The sequence below is a fragment of the Heteronotia binoei genome, chromosome 6 (genome assembly GCF_032191835.1).
Source record: "Heteronotia binoei isolate CCM8104 ecotype False Entrance Well chromosome 6, APGP_CSIRO_Hbin_v1, whole genome shotgun sequence".
NCBI classification, from domain to species: domain Eukaryota; kingdom Metazoa; phylum Chordata; class Lepidosauria; order Squamata; family Gekkonidae; genus Heteronotia; species Heteronotia binoei.
The window spans coordinates 9,775,525-9,791,922 of NC_083228.1; positions in this window are offsets into that span (position 1 = coordinate 9,775,525).

The window sequence follows — 16,398 nt, forward strand, 5'->3', positions numbered from 1 at the left end:
CAGTCCTCCTGGAGCTTCCAGTAGGCCCTGTACTAAGAGCCCTGTAAGCTCTTGGAGGATTGGCTACATCAGCTGAGGAAAAATGGCCGCAGAGCAAACTAATTGATGCAGTAGCTCACAACTTTAATACCTGTAGCTCACAAAGTAGAATTTTTGCTCACAAGACTCCACAACATAGAGGGACCGTTATTTCTAACCACTATACTACACTGGCTCTCTTTTAATTTGAAGTATCATGCCCAAACTGTTTGAAAGCAAGTAAATGGTCTGTCAAACCTTGCAACTTGCAGACAGGTTGTGACCCGAACTGGCGTTTGATTGAGTTTCCTGGAGCTCAGCTAGCGATTTCCTTTCCTTTCCTTTTCTTTTTGCCCGCTAAAGAGCTTTGCAAATCATCTGTTTTGCTAAGAAAGCACAATGCGACGCATACGCTAACTACAGTCGCAGTTATAGGGGAAGCACTGCAATTATAGCCTCTTTAAGACTCACGGGTAAGGTGAGCCGTCATTCATTGCTCATCTTTTCAATAACATGATTTCTTTCCCGAAGCGACGGCCTCGTATAATGTGTGATCGAGCGCTTCTACGGCGCCAGTCACGAGGGTAATATTTTACATGCGCATTGCTTCGTTCCTCGCCCAAGGCCTCAAAACGGAAACGCAACTGCTGCGGTGCTGGAGGAACATAAGGCAAGGAAGCTCGTTGTTCCCACTAGTATTCTCAGCGGCATAGTCCATAAAGCACAATGGCTTGTTAGACAGTCGCAAGCTGGTCGTCCATTGCAGGCACTCCGTAAGTCGCAATATGGGCACGAATGCAATTCCAAACTCACAGAAAGCTCACAAAATAAAAGTATGGTACAAGTACATTAAAGGGATAAACTAAAATGAGTGGGGGCCCGTGAGACTCATGGGGCGGGGAATCCTGTCTCCACCCCCCCCCCACACACAACTTAGCCCAGTCCAGCCCAGCTCCAAGTTTCACCACCCACTGTGGAAACTAGCCACAGCAGTGTTTAGCGTTGCCAGTCCCCAAGTGTGTACACACACACAGGAAACCCCCGCAGATGAATCGAACAACACTGATAACTGGTGAAAAAGTCTTAAAGATCACTTAAATCACATCCGATTCTAGTATATTCATAGAACACATCAAAAGAGCATATTATGCTTCTCATATCACGTTCGTCATTCATATCATTGTATTTGAAACATAAAATTCTTATCAAAGTTCTTAAAGTTACAGTCCCATGCACTTACACTATAGTGCTACGATGATAGGGTTGCCAAGTCCAATTCAAGAAATATCTGGGGACTTTGGGGGTGGAGCCAGGAGAGTTTGGGGGTGGAGCCAGGAGACTTAGGGGTGGGGCCAAGATCAAGGCTGTGTCAAGCATAATTGGACTCCAAAGGGAGTTCTGGCCATCACATTGAAAGGGATGGCGCACCTTTTCAATTCCTTCCTTTCACAGGAAATAATGGATAGGGGCACCTTCTTTTGGGGCTCATAGAATTGGACCCCCTGGTCCAATCTTTTTGAAACTTGGGGGGTATTTTGGGGTGAGGCACTAGATGCTATACTGAAAATTTGGTGCCTCTACCCCCAAAAACAGCCCTCCCAGAGCCCCAGATACCCACGGATCAATTCTCCATGATTTTCTATGGGAATAAATCTCCATAGGGAATAACAGAGTTCCCAGCAGACATTTCCCTCCCCTCCCCCCGCTTTCTGACAACCCTGAAGCAGGGGGAGGGTCTCCAAACTGGGGGATCCCCTGCCCCCAACTGGGGATTGGCAACCCTAGACCGAGAGCTGTGTAAAGCCGGAGTAAGGACTTTAAGAAGCACTGGTTAAAAACTTAGTTGCGGCCAAGAAGAAGGATCACAGAAACATGAAGGCAACCTGGGATTCGTGTTGCCGCCTATTTTTTGAAAGAAACACAGCGAGTTTGCAGTCTTCTAGTGCTATCTGACAACATCACCCATCAGAGAAGAAAAGTTGGGAACTGGATTTTGTGCTGGATATTCAGAGTGTGGAGTGATGCCTGCAGCATACACTGAGTGCAAGTGCATATCGATTCCCATAGGGTATAATGGAGAATTGATCCATGAGTATCTGGGTCTCCAGTGGGATTATTTTTTGAGGTAGAGGCACCAAATTTCAGCATAACATCTGGTGCCTCACCTCGAAACACATGCCAAGTTTCAAAAAGACTGGACCAGGGAGTCCAATTCTATGAGCCCCCAAAGAAGGTGCCCCTACCCTCCATTATTTCCTATGGAAGGAAGGCATTTAAAAGGAGCATGGTCCCTTTAAATGTGATAGCCAGAACTCCATTTGGATTTCAATCGTGCTTGTCACACCTTTGCCCCAGATATTTCTGGAGTCAGACTTGGCAATCCTAGCAGTGTTGGTGTCTCAGGGCTGCTCTGAGCCTGGAGTGGCTTCTGGCATCCACCGTGGCCAGATCCAGAGCAGCTCCCGGAGTAGGCCCTGCCAGCTTTGAAGAAGGAAGAAGAAGAAGACTGCAGATTTATACCCTGCCTTTCTCTCTAAATCAGAGACTCTGAGCGGCTTACAATCTCCTCTACCTCCCCCCCCCCCACAACAGACACCCTGTGAGGTAGGTGGGGCTGAGAGAGCTGTGACAGAAGCTGCCCTTTCAAGGACAACTCCTACAACAGCTATGGCTGACCCAAGGCCATTCCAGCAGCTGCAAGTGGAGGAGTGGGGAATCCAACCCTGTTCTGCCAGATAAGAACCTGCGCACTTAACCACTACACAAAATCATAGAGTTTCCTCAAAATACCAGACCATTGTTGTGCGATGTTCCCGGTGCGGATGTCACTCTGGTATGTGTGTTGTCTGTGCGTGCGCATACAATGCTTTTTTTTTTTTTACTCTGGGGGAAATTTAACCCCTCCCCCCACGTGCTTTTAAAAACATTTCAGTTTTTTTCAGCCTCCCCAACGCATACCCCAAGTTTGCAGGAAAATCTTTTTACTGTCGGTGTGGCCCTAAGCCATCTGCAGATGGGGAAGGAAATGTCGCTTTAGATTTATAGGTATCATGCATGGTAGCTGTAAAAATTAGATCAGGGTCATCAGGATTCAATCTGTCACAAAACTCTTCTTTCAGGGAATTAAGATGAGTCTGAGCCTGCTTCGGCGGGGAGGGCGGGGTATAAATAAAAATTTATTATTATTATTATTATTATTAAGATCACAAGCAGAGCCCCCCTCAGACCAATCAGAGAAGCTTGTCTTGTGGGCACGCAAACAGGGCCGGCTCGCCCACTAGGCAAGCTAGGCATTTGCCAAGGGTGCTGGCAGGGCTGGGGTGCCAAAATCGGCCCCCACCCCCTGGGAAAATCCCTAGTTGCCTCTGTCTCCATCCCTCCCAATTTTTAATGCCCGAGGAACTGGCAGTGAAGCGCCAGCTCCTGGGGTTCTTTCAAGTCACCCCCCCCCCAATCAGATGATCAGCAGGAAAAGCCACAGGGAGAAAGCCCGCACTCTCAGGACCTTCGGCACTGGGGTGGTGGTAGTGGGGGAAAGCAGCAAGCTGCTGAAAAAGCAGCTGCCGCTGCTTCCTCCCCACTTCCCTCCCATGCAATCTGGGGAGGAAGCGGCCACCGCTTCCTCCCCAGATTGCATGGGAAGGAAGTGGGGAGGAAGCAGCGGCGGCTGCTTTTTCAGCGGCTTGCTGCTTTACCCTGCTGCTGCTGCCCCAGCGCCAAAGGACCCGAGAGCGCAGGAAGGCTGGCATAGGAGATGACGGCCTCCCCACTGCTTTTCCTGCCAATCAGCTGATCGGCGGGGGAGGGGGGCAACTTGAAAGAGCCCCGGGAGCTGGCACTTCGCCACCAGTTCCTTGGGCGTTAAAATTGGGAGGGTGGGAGGGAAGGGGAGGTGCCATGGCAGGGGGTGCGGCACGAGGGGGCAGTGGGCATCCAGGATGCCTGGGGCACCATGCGCCCTCAGGCCAAGCCTGCACACAAGAGAGGGCTTTTTGGTGGCAGCTCCCACAATTATGGAAAAAATTCCCCAGGGAGGTGCACCTGCCCCCCTCACTTGATCTTCAGGATACAGATAAAGACAGTTTTATTTAGGACTGCATTTGATTTAGTTTTATTTATTGGTGGACATAGTTTGGAGTTAAACTGTGACTTTCAATGATTTTGTATAGTTGTTTTTATTTTCATTTGAACAGTAAGTTGCCTTGAGTTCTGGAACAGATAGACCATTCGTCCATTAGATAGACCATTAGTCTGATTCAGCAGGGCTCTTCTTATGTTCTTATCAGACTAAGGCCTCAGCCTCTCTGCCCTGTTGTTGGCCCTCTAGGGGAACACTGGTTGGTCACTGTGTGAGACAGGAGGCTGGACTAGATGGACCACTGGTCTGATCCAGCAGGTTTTCTTATGTTCTTATGAAGGCCTCAACCTCTATGCCCTGTTGTTGGCCCTCCAGAGGAACACTGTTTGGTCACTATGTAGGGTTGCCAATCCCCAGGTGGGGGCAGGGGATCCCCCGGTTTGGAGGGCCCCCCCCTTCAGGGTCGTCAGAAAGCGGGGGGAGGGATATGTCTACTGGGAACTCTATTATTCCCTATGGAGATTTATTCCCATAGAAAATCTTGGAGAATTGATCCGCGGGTATCTGGGGCTCTGGGGGATTGTTTTTTGGGGTAGAGGCACCAAGCTTTCAGTATAGCATCTAGTGCCTCTCCCCAAAATACCCTCCAAGTTTCGAAAAGATTGGACCAGGGGGCCCAATTCTATGAGCCCCAAAAGAAGGTGCCCCTATCCTTCATGATTTCCTATGGAAGGAAGAAATTGAAAAGGTGTGCCATCCCTTTCAATGTGATGGCCAGAACTTCCTTTGGAGTTCAATTATGCTTGTCACAGCCTTGATCTTGGCTCCACCCCTAATGTCTCCTGGCTCCACCCCCAAAGTCCCCAGATATTTCTTGAATTGGACTTGGCAACCCTATCACTATGTGAGACAGGACTCCAGAGGCTGGACTAGATGGACCACTGATCTGGTCCAGCAGGGTCTTCTTGAGTTGTTATGAAGGCCTTAGCCTCCATGCCCTGTTGTTGGCCCTCCAGAGGAACTGGTTGGCCACTGTGTGAGACAGGAGGCTGGACTAGATGGACCACTGGTCTGGTCCATCAGGGCTCTTCTTATAATAAGGCCAGTCTTTGAGTTCAAAGAGCGTCTACTGCTAGCTCGAGGCAAGGAATCCTTGTATTACAGTGATCTACTACCCATCCAGTGGCAGATTTATAACAAGGAGGAATGGAATTCCTCTTCCAAGCTATAACGCAGAAGAAATTGCACATGCATTTCCAGTGGAGGTATATGGCAATAGCTTTCACACAGCGAAATCAAAAGTGACATATTATAAACAGTTTCTAGCTTTAAATTGCTAATCCCTGTACCTGTCATCTATGCAGATGTTTTCAGATAACCAGTCTTACTAAATCACAAAGGACATGAAATCTCCAAGATTCTTTTGTTCATTATTTGTCTATTTTCATTTTTTTAAAAAACATTCATAGTCTTTGCGGCTTTTCTCTATCTGTCTTCTTGCATCCTGTGAGTGCTGGAAGGTTAAATGTATTGGCCTGGAAAATGTTCATTAGACGGAGATTTATCACGGAGCGCAGCATAAATGCTTTGCCGGCTGTATTCTGCTCTGATGTATTTTATTGCAAGAACGGTTGCCGTTTGTTATGCCTCTGCTTTGCTATTAGAGATTGGTCGGTTTAAGGCGAGGGGAAACATGAGACGTGCCATCTTCCCTGGTGTATATTTCCTTGGCTGTATCTCTTCGGAACGCAGCCAGAAGACACCATGCTTGCATTCTCCGTCATGTCAAAAATTCGCTCCTAGGGGTGCCCATCTCCAAGTGGGACCCGGGGATCCCCTCGAATCAGGTCTCATGTTGGGCAGGAGCTCACAAGAGCGGAGCTCCAGAACCACTAAATCAGGGGTGTCAAACATGTGGCCCAGGGGCTGAATCCGGCCCCCAGAGGGCTCCTATCAGGCCCCCGAGCAACTGGCTGTCATTTTGCTTCCTTCTGCATGACAGCATGCTTTGCAAGGCTTGTTTAATTCCACAGGAGCTACAGAGCTATTTTCTCCGTTGGCTGAGGCTCCTCCCTTGGGGAGGAAGGAGGAGGAGGGAGAGCTTGCTTTGCCAGGCTCTCTCAATTGCACAGTAGAGCAACTGAGCCAAGCCTCTTCTTCCTTCTATTTGCTAAGACTTTCCCCCCTCCTGGTCCCCTAGGAAAGGAAGGAAAGAGCCAGAGCTTCCTTTGCCCATTTCTTTGGATCCCTTGGGAAAGACACAAAGAAAGCACCTTTAAGACCTGTCTGTGTCCTTTATAAACTTTATATCTCTGCTACCTAATCTTAAATAGGTACACACACGGCCCAGTCCAAAACGGCTCGGCTCAACCAGGTCTCATTTATATCAGATCCAGCCTTCATAACAAATGAGTTTGGCACCCCTGCTCTAAATGTTATTGTGCTCTTTCTTTCTTACCCCTCCTTCCCCATACTTGCTTCTGGGCTCCATTGTTCAGGGGCCCTGTGAGAATTTTGCTGAACTCTAAGAGCCAGTTTGGTGTAGTGGTTAAGTGTGTGGACTCTTATCTGAGAGAACCGGGTTTGATTCCCCACTCCTCCACTTGCACCTGCTGGAATGGCCTTTGGTCAGCCATAGCTCAAGCAGAGGTTGTCCTTGAAAGGGCAGCTGCTGTGAGGGCCCTCTCCAGCCCCACCCACCTCACAGGGTATCTGTTGTGGGGGAGGAAGGTAAAGGAGATTGTGAGCCGCTCTGAGACTCTTTGGAGTGGAGGGCGGGATATAAATCCAATATCTTCTTCTTCATCATCTTCTTAAGATCTGATAAAATTTCTAATATTCCTCCCTCCCACACACACACACAAAAGGGAAAATAACCAAAACATAGAAAGCAGACAAATGGAAATCTTCCTCATGCCACTGTGACCACAGAGGAGAAAGTCATTTATAAAGTATGATGGGAGTTAAGATTTTCTGACGACAATTCTAATTCAAGCAGCATTTGAAGGTAGATGCTGAGCTGCAGGGCATCCTCTTGCAGGAAAAGCCCAGCAGGAACTCATTTGCATATTAGGCCACACCCCCTGACCTCACCATTGTTCCACACAGGGCTTTTTGTAGAAAAAACTCCAGCAGGAACTCATTTGCATATTAGGCCAGGCACCCCTGATGTAGCCAATCCTCCTGGAGTTTACAGGGCTCTGCTTACAGGGCCTATTGTCAGTTCTTGGAGGACTGGCTGCATCAGGGGTGTGTGGCCTAATAGGCAGAGGAGTTCCTGCTACACAAAAAGCCCTGCTAATCTCCCATTCTTTATGCAGCTTTTGTTTAAGATTTGATGGGTTGTGCTGGAAGGAATGACAGACGGATGAGAAACTTGACATCCGTTTCTTCATTAGAAGTTGGGCCACTCCTCTTGCGGAGGGACAACTTTGAACCTAACCTAAGCGTAGCCACATTTGCTCAGCCAAGTGGAGTGTATTGACATTTTGCTTTTCAAAAGCTGAACACTCTCGGCTCACTTAATTATCTGCTTGCACCCTTGTAAACTGACAGTTTGGAGAGGAAAAGCAAGCATTACACCAGACCCTCTAAGGACGGCGCTCAGATAACCTTCTAATCTCTTTGCATGTCTCCGGGAAACAGCCGCTGGAGAGCTCTGGCTGTCAGTCTCGCCTTGTCAAAGTAAGATGTCCACAGAGTGTTTGGAGAGTCTCTGTGCGTGGAATCGGAATAACGGAACCTAGCAAGTCCCCCATTTCTGCTGTAGATTGAAAATTCACATTTGCAACATGTACAGAGTTGGACCCTCCATTGCTGAGTCAGACCAGCCTCTGTTGCTTCATTAGCAGGATAAATTTATTATTATTATTATTATTATTAATTATTATTTGTTTATTTATATTCCGCCCATTCCCCCATAGGGGCTCAGAGCGGAGTACAGCATAAATAATAAAATCACAACAGCATGACAATAAAAACCAATTACAATATCTGGTACAACAGGATAGTCCAGCAGGACAATATAATAAGACGGTACAGCAGGACAGTTCAGCAAATCAGCGCAGTAGGATAGTAGAGTAGGGAAGGCCAACCGATCTAATGGATTGATGCCTGCCACCTCACCTGAAAGCCTGGCGGAACAGCTCCGTTTTACAGGCCCTACGAAAGGCCAGCAAGCCAGGTAGAGCCCGGATCTCCATAGGGAGCTGATTCCACCAGGTTGGGGCGAGGGCTGAGAAGAACCTGGCCCTGGTAGTGGCAAGATGGGCGTCCCTTGGGCCAGGGTCGGTCAGCCTATCTTGGGAGGCTGAATGAAGCAACCTCCGGGGCATATACGGGAAGAGACGGTCCCGCAGGTATGTCGGTCCCAGGCCGCGTAAGGCTTTAAAAGTCAAAACTAACACCTTGAAACGGATCCGGTACTCTATAGGCAGCCAATGCAGTCTGCGGAGCATCGGCTGTATGCTCACCCGTGCAGTCAGCAGGCGAGCAGCCACATTCTGCACCCGCTGCAGTTTCCGGATCTGTTTCAAGGGCAAGCCAGTGTAGACAGAGTTAAAGTAATCTAGTCTGGAAGTGACCGTTGCATGGGTCACTGTGGCCAGGACTTGGGGTGATAGATATGGTGCTAGCTGCCTGATCTGTCGCAGATGGCAGAAGGCAGACCCAGCAGCTGCAGTGCCCTGGGCCTCCTTAGAAAGTAAGGCATCCCGGATCACTCCCAAACTCTTATCATTGATTTCCAGCTTTAGAGGGTAGCCATTTTGTTTTGCAGCAGAATGGCTACATCAGAGTCCAGCAGTGCCTTAGGGACAACGAGATTTCCAGTGTATAAGCTTTTGAGAGTCAAAGCTCCCTTTGTCAAGGAACATAAGGAGAGCCCTGCTGGATCAGACCAACGGTCCATCTAATCCAGCATTCTGTCTCATGCAGTGGCCAACATGGCATAGAAGCTGAGGCTTTCATCTGGTAAGAACCTCAGAAAAGCCCTGCTGAATCAGAGCAATGATCCATCTAGTCCAGCCTCCTGTCTCACACAGTGGCCAATTAGAAAAAGAAGAAAAAAAAAAACTGACACTAGGCAATATATTAATGATGAGTCCCACGCTGCATTGTGTCTCAGCCTAAAAGTCTATACGAAGATCCCAGGTTTTATTTACTTTGTTTCAATTATTTCAATCTTCCACAGTGGCATGGGCTTCAATCAAGTAAATTCAAATGTCGAATTAATTTACACTTAGCTCCTAAGTGTGCCTTTCTGATTAATCTCATGTAGTGGCTTCCAGGAATTATATTTACTATCTTCCTGTTATTCCAGTTTTCCCATCCAGTACAAATTAATACACAATGGAACCAAGCCAGCATTCAATTCTAAAGATGTCTTTAGAATTGAATGCTGGTTTGATTCCATTGTGTATTAATTGTTTACAACCGTCACACAGTGGCCAACCAGTTCCTCTGGAGGGCAAACAACAGAGCCTGGAGGCTGAGGCCTTCATAAGAACATCAGAAGAGCCCTGCTGGATCAGACCAGTGGTCCATCCAGTTCAGCCTCCTGTCTCACACAGTGGCCAACCAGTTCCTCTGGAGGGCCAACAACAGGGCACAGAGGTTGAGGCCTTCATAAGAACATCAGAAGAGCGCTGCTGGATCAGACCAGTGGTCCATCTAGTCCAGCCTCCTGTCTCACACAGTGGCCAACCAGTTCCTCTGGAGGGCAAACAACTAGGGTTGCCAAGTCCAATTCAAGAAATATCTGGGGACTTTGGGGTTGGAGCCAGGAGACATTGGGGTGGAGCCAGGAGCAAGGGTGTGACAAGCATAATTGAATTCCAAGGGAGTTCTGGCCATCACATTTAAAGTGACAGCACACCTTTTAGAATGCCTTCCTTCCATAGAAAATAATGAAGGATAGGGGCACCTTCTTTTGGGGCTCATAGAATTGGACCCCCTGGTCCAATCCTTTTGAAACTTGGGAGGTATTTTGGGGAGAGGCACTAAATGCTATACAGAAAATTTGGCACCTCTACCTCAAAAAACAGCCCCCCCAGAGCCCCTGACACCCGCGGATCAATTCCCCATCATTCCCTATGAGAATCGTTCATGGAGGTGCATAATGGCTGTGGGGGTGGGGCTTCCCCTGCCAGCCAGCTGGCTGGGGGAGGGGGGAAGCCTGTAAAACCAGGGGATCCCCCGCTGGGACCTGGGGATTGGGAAGCCTACAAACAGGGCATGGAGTCTGAGGCCTTCATAAGAACATCAGGAGAGCCCTGCTGGATCAGACCAGTGGTCCATCTAGTTCAGCCTCCTGTCTCACACAGTGGCCAACCATTTCCTCTGGAGGGCAAACAACAGGGCCTGGAGGCTGAGGCCTTCATAAGAACATCAGGAGAGCCCTGCTGGATAAGACCAGTGGTTCATCTAGTCCAGCCTGTCTCATGCAGTGGCCAGTCAGTTCCCCTGGAGGGCCAACAACATGACATGGTGGCCATGGTCTGCCCCTGATGTTGCCTTCTGGCACTCAGATTCAGAGACTGAATAGTCACCATGGCTAGTTGTCGCCACCCTTTAGTCACCATGACCTCTTCTTCTCACCTTTTTGCTTTATGGGAATCCTGTACATCTGGGTCCTGCTTCCTCTTTGCCTCTCCTGAGTCCTCATCTAGGGCTAACCTAGTCCTGTGGCCAAGTCAGGGGGGAAGCCTTGCTTTTATGACATCAGCAGTCACCTTGATGATATCTCCTTGCTCCTTTCCCCAGCTGTGCTGGTTGCTAGGCATGCAAATCAATTCCAGATTGTGGCTAGGGATTGGTGGAACAGCCACTGATGTCACAAGATTCTTGCTTGATGTCACAAAGACACTACTCCCTCCAACCCTAAAGTAGGGGAAACCAATACTGGAGTTCCTACAATTGGTCTTTTATGTCAAGCGTCTCCAACAGCCTCCATTTGGCCTCTGTCTGGTGAGTCATGAGCTGGGGCCCCAGACTTCCACCTCAAAATCTGACCTCACAGCACTAATGGTTCTTTCATTCTCAGATTGTTTTCAAGACACTGAAGCCACGTGGCCTTTCCAACTTAGGAAGTCATATGGATATAAAAAGATCCCTGCTGGATCAGACCACGTTTAGACTAGGGGGCTCTATGAGCTCCAAAAGAAGGTGCCCCCATCCTTCATTATTTCCAGTGAAGAGAAGGCACTGAAAAGGTGTGCAGTCCCTTTAAATGTGATGGCCACAACTCCCTTTGAAGTTCAGTTATGATTGTCACAACCATGCTTCTGGCTCCACTCCCAATGTCTCCTGGCTCCACCCCCAAAGTCTCCTGGCTCCACCCCCAAAGTTTCCTGGCTCCACCCTCAAAGTCCCTAGATTTTTCTTGAATTGGACCTGGCAACCCTACACAGAACAGGGTTCAAATCCAGGGGCCCCTTGAAGAAAAAGAAGAAGAAGAAGACTGCAGATTTATACCCCACCCCTTTCTGAATCAGAGACTCAGAGCACCTTACAATCTCTTATATCTTCTCCCCCCACAACAGACACCCTGTGGGGTAGGTGGGGCTAGGAGAGCTCTTACAGCAGCTGCCCTTTCAAGGACAACCTTTGCTTTGGGCTGACCCAAGGCCATTCCTGCAGCTGTAAGTGGAGGAGTGGGGAATCAAACCCAGTTCTCCCGGATAAAAGTCCAAACACTTAACCACTACACCAAACTGGCTCTCTTTAAGACCAACAACGTTTTATTCAAGGCATACGCCTTCGTGCGCACACACACTTCTTGCTCTTCTAGGTACCACAGGCCTCCAACTTTATTCTGCTGCTTCAGACTGACACGGCTGCCCACCTGAATTAGTGTCACAGGTATCGTTAACAGACAAAAACTGCACGGAGATCTTTTTGAAGAGTTCCGCTTCTTCATTCTCTCCTGTGGGATTCTTTTAGGGCATAACAGAAAAGCTGAAACTGAACAAAGTGTGCAAAGTGTGGGTGTATTGGAACTCAAGATGTTCTAACATCTGTGAGCGAGGAATCTGGAGCAAAAAGAATTTATTTCATTTATCCAGTCATGAAAGCATGTTGCAACTTTGCTGATTAAGGACATGTTATTCTTAGTTCCCTGACCCACAACATGGTTAAAATGAAATGTACCCTCAAGATTTAGACTTCTAAAAAGCACAGAGGAGAGACTGGCTCTTTCAGGAGATGGATTGTGCTGCATCTCACCAGTTGCCAAGCTCCAGGAGGTGGCTGGAGATCTCCCAGGATCACAACTGAGTTCCAAAATGCAAAGATCAGTTCCCCTGGAGGAAATGGTCACTTGGGATGGTGACTTCTATGTAATGATGGCATTGCATTTTCTCCCTTCCCTAAACCCTGTCATCCACAGGCTCCTCCCTCCCCAAATATCCAGGTATTTCTCATCCCAGAATTGACAACCTTGTCTGGAACCCAAGGACTGGTGGATTATTTCAAAGAAAAATACTGTCATTTTAAGAACAAAAGAAGATCTCTGTCGGATCCGACCAATAATCCACCTAGTCCAGCCTCCTGCCTTACACGGCGGTCAACCAGTTATTATGGTGGGCCGACAACGCGGCATAGAAGCCGAGGCCTTCTGCTGATGAGAGCAGCCATGTGTCAAGGGGGTCTCTTGCCACTGTTTATTTTGCTGAATGTATTGTGGTAATCTCGTCCCTTTCCCTTGCTTGCATCTCCTCCCTGCTTGCTAGCACTGTCTCTTTTCTGTTACAAGCACAAGCTTCTGGGGAGACCAAGGTCATCATCTGGTTCCCAAGAAGTACGTCTGCGCCTGAGAATGGGCATGGGAATGGAAAGGTTGAGCAGCTCGGCACCTTTAGCTTTGAAATGTGATGGTTAACCTAAGGTATATGAAGGGATGAGTTCCTGCCATTGTCAGTTTTCACAAGGACCATCCTGCCTTGCACTTTCAGTGTTCCAATAAATAACTCTTGTTGAACCACGGACTGTGTTGGTAACTGGAAGTGTGGGGTCTTGACACACTGTTGGATCAGACCAGGGAGGGTCCATCTAGCCCAGCATTCTGTTTCACACAGTGGCCAACCAGTTCCTCTGGAGGGTCAACAACAGGGCATGGAGGCCAAGGCCTTCATAAGAACATCAAAAAAGCCTCACTGGGTCAGACCATTGGTCTACCTAGTCCAGCCTCCTGTCTCACACAGTGGCCAACCAGTTTGTCTGGAGGGCCATCAACAGGGCATAGAGGCCCAGGCCTTCATAAAAACATCAGAAGAGCCTCACTGGGTCGGACCATTGGTCCACCTAGTCCAGTCTCCTCTTTCACACAGTGGCTAACCAGTTCCTCTGGAGGGCCAACAAAAGGGCATGTAGGCCCAGGCCTTCAGAAGAACATCAAAAGAGTCCTGCTGGATCAGCACAGTGGTCCATCTAGTCCAGCATCCTATCTCACACAGTGGCCAACCAGTTCGTCTGGATGGCCAACAACAGGGCATGGAGGCCCACGCCTTCAGAAGAACATCAGAAGAGTCCAGCTGGATCAGCACAGTGGTCCATCTAGTCCAGCATCCTGTCTCACACAGTGGCCAACCAGTTCCTCTGGAGGGCAAACAACAGGGCATGGAGGCCCAGCCTTCAGAAGAACATCAGAAGAGTCCTGCTGGATCAGCACAGTGGTCCATCTAGTCCAGCATCCTGTCTCACACAGTGGCCAACCAGTTCCTCTGGAGGGCAAACAACAGGGCATGGAGGCCCAGCCTTCAGAAGAACATCAGAAGAGTCCTGCTGGATCAGCACAGTGGTCCATCTAGTCCAGCATCCTGTCTCACACGGTGGCTAACCAGTTCGTCTGGATGGCCTACAACAGGGCAGAGAGGCTGAGACTTTCCTCTGATGTTGCCTCCTGGCTCTGGGATTCAGAGGATTAGTGTCATTGAATGTGGAGGTCCTCCTCAGTCACCAGGACAAGTAGCCATTGATAGATTTCTCCTCCATGAGTCTATCAAATCCTCCTTTAAAGTTGTTTATTCCTGTGGCTGTCACTACACCCTCCTCCTCCTCAGTGGTTCCTATTCTCACCTAGCTCTCCTCACTGCCTAGCAAAGGAGTTCCTGCTACAAAAAAAGCCCTGAATATTCCCTTCATAAGATACTAGCATATGAGGCAGCTTACACCCTGGAAATCTCATTGGTCTTTAAGGTGCTGCTGGACTTGCATCTGCCTCTAACATGATATATCTTTAATATCACGTTAAAGAGACCCTGGAAGAGGTAAAAAATGTGACCTATCATCCTCCTCCTCCAGCTATTTATCCAAAGCCCCCTCGTTTAGCACTCAATCCCCTCTTGTAGAGGAATATTTTTATGGTTGCTTGGTATGGTTTTTCTCGTTTTATGGTTCCTGGTATGCATTTAGACTTGCCAATCCCCAGGTCCCAGCAGGGGTTCTTCCACTTTCCCAGGCTCCTTCCCGCCCCCGGTCAGCTGACCAGCGGGGGGAAGCCCTGCTCCCACAGCCCCCATGTCCCTTTCCACCTCCGGAGGCTCCAGTCTGCAGTTGGAAAGGCTTCCTCTTGGGATGGTGTGTTTGTGTCTTTAAGGTTGAAGGGGGGCAGGGGGAGTAGGCAGAACAACAAGGCTGCTCCCAGTGGCTGTGAAAACAGTCCAGACTTTCCATTGGCTGCACAATCTTTTCAGAGGTCCTTTGCATAGGAAAGGTAAGCTTGAACCTTTGGTTGCTCCGTGTTACTTTAAAGAAGTTGGAAATTCAGCAACTGGTGAGTAGAGATGCCCTCCCTCGCTTCAGAGTCGTCAGAAGGCGGGGGGGGGGAGGGAAATGTCTGCTGGGCACTTCGTTATTCCCTATGGAAATCGATTCCCATAGGGTATAATAGAGAATTGATCTGGGGGTATCTGGGGCTCTGGAGGGGTTGTTTTTTTGAGGTAGAAGCATCAGACTTTCAGCATAGCATCTGGTGACCCTTCTCAAAATGCTCTCCGCGTTTCAAAACGATTGGACCAGGGGGTCCAATTCTATGAGCCCCAAAAGAAGGTGCCCCTATCCTTCATTATTTCTAACATAGGGAGGGCATTTAAAAGGTGTACGGTTCCTTTAAATGTGAAGGCCAGAACTCCCTTTGGAGTTCACTTGTGCTTGTCACAACTTTGCTTATGGCCCCACCCCCGATGTCTCCTGGCTCCGCTCCCAAAGTCCCCAGATATTTCTTGAATTGGACTTGGCAGCCCGGTATGCATTTGTCACACATTTTCTTGGCTTTCGATCGCATGTTATAGGCAACCGGCAGTTCTGTGGACCTTACAGACAGACCTGCAGTTCTGATTCATCAAGCAGTCATCTTTGAGCTGGAACAATATCCGGGGGCCTTTTGCTCACTTGTCAAGGTTTCTGCCTGCCTTGCCATGCTGAATCCTGTTCGTTGGCCCTGCAAGAGCCTTTTATTTCCCACCCTTTTATTTTCCACGCATCCCCAAGGGGGTGGGGGGGATGGTGCTCTTTTCATGGGGCTGTCGAACGTTTGCATCCTACAAGGGACTTGAATATCCTCCTTTTATTCCCCAGCCAGGAGCACAAGTCCAAAGCCTCCCACATAACTCGGTTTCCTATGTGTGTGCTTTTTATGTCGGCTCCCGTTGATACATCTTCCCAAGAAGCAAATTGTACACATAAATTTGTTAGCGACTTCTCCATCTCCAAGTATTCAAAGCCACGTGCAGGGGTGGAATTCTAGCAGGCGCTCCTTTGCGTATTAGGCCATACACCCCTGTGGTAGCCAATCCTCCAAGAGCTTACAAAAAAGAACCTTGTAAGCTCTTGGAGGATTGGCTACATCAGGAGTGTGTGGCCTAATATGCAAATAGGGTTGCCAATCCCCAGATGGGGGGCAGGGGATCCCCTGGTTTGGAGCCCTCCCCCTGCTTCAGGGTCTTCAGAAAGCAGCGGGGGGAGGGAAATGGCTGCTGGGCACTCCATTATTTCTTATGGAGACTGATTCCCATAGGGTAATGAAGAATTGATTCACTGGTATCTGGGGCTCTGGGGGCAGTGCCTCTCCCCAAAAGACCCTCCAAGTTTCAAAAAGATTGGGCCAGGGAATTCAAGTCTATGAGCCTCCAAGGAAGGCGTCCCTGTCCTTCATGATTTCCAATGGAAGGGAAGGCATTTAAAAGGTGTGCGGTCCCTTTAACTGTGATGGCCAGAACTCCTTTTGGAGTTCAATGATGCTTGTCACAACCTTGCTCCTGGCTCCACCCCCAAAGTCCCCAGATATTTCTTGCATTGAACTTGGC